Raw genomic sequence first — 699 nt, 5'->3', positions numbered from 1 at the left:
AATTACCGTATATACTCGAGTATAAGCACCTCGGCTTATACTCGAGTCAGTACGCAAAACCGAAAGGCTGCGCTTCAGGAGAACAAATGGTGTGTGAATGGAGCTGTGACGTGACATACAGGGGCAGCAGTAATTACCGTAGGCATAGCACACAGCTTCTAACACAAAATGGAGGCTTTAAATGAGAAGGAAAGGCTGGAGACACTTGGGGGTGCCAAACGTTAGGCACCCCCAAATGATTGTAGCGACTTACCAAAAACCCAGGGCCGGTGCTCCTATCAGGAGAAATCTGCACCGGCCCAGGGTTATAGGAGTGAGCACCACGGAGAAAGCTACTGGTACTTCCGTCTTCACGCAGCTGCGCATGCGCATTAGAATTAGGTACCTCGGCTTATACTCTAGTATATACGGTAAAATACAATTAATCCTTATTGAAAGCAAAACCAGCCTACTTACTGTTTACACGATTTTATAGTAGACTTAAGGTATGAAGATCCAAATTACGGAAAAATCCATTATCCGTAAAACTACAGGTCCGGAGCATTCTGGATAATGGGTCCTATACCTGTATAGGTTAATTTTCCTTTGGTGACCAACTGTCTGCTTATTAGTTCTTAAAGTAGCCCTTGTGATACAGAAACAGGCAGCCATGTGTTATGGATCGACAAGGTGTAACAGAGAGACAAGGAGATGCAAGGA

The sequence above is a fragment of the Xenopus laevis genome, chromosome 2S, assembly GCF_017654675.1.
Source record: "Xenopus laevis strain J_2021 chromosome 2S, Xenopus_laevis_v10.1, whole genome shotgun sequence".
NCBI classification, from domain to species: Eukaryota; Metazoa; Chordata; class Amphibia; order Anura; family Pipidae; genus Xenopus; species Xenopus laevis.
This window is presented reverse-complemented; position numbering follows the sequence as displayed.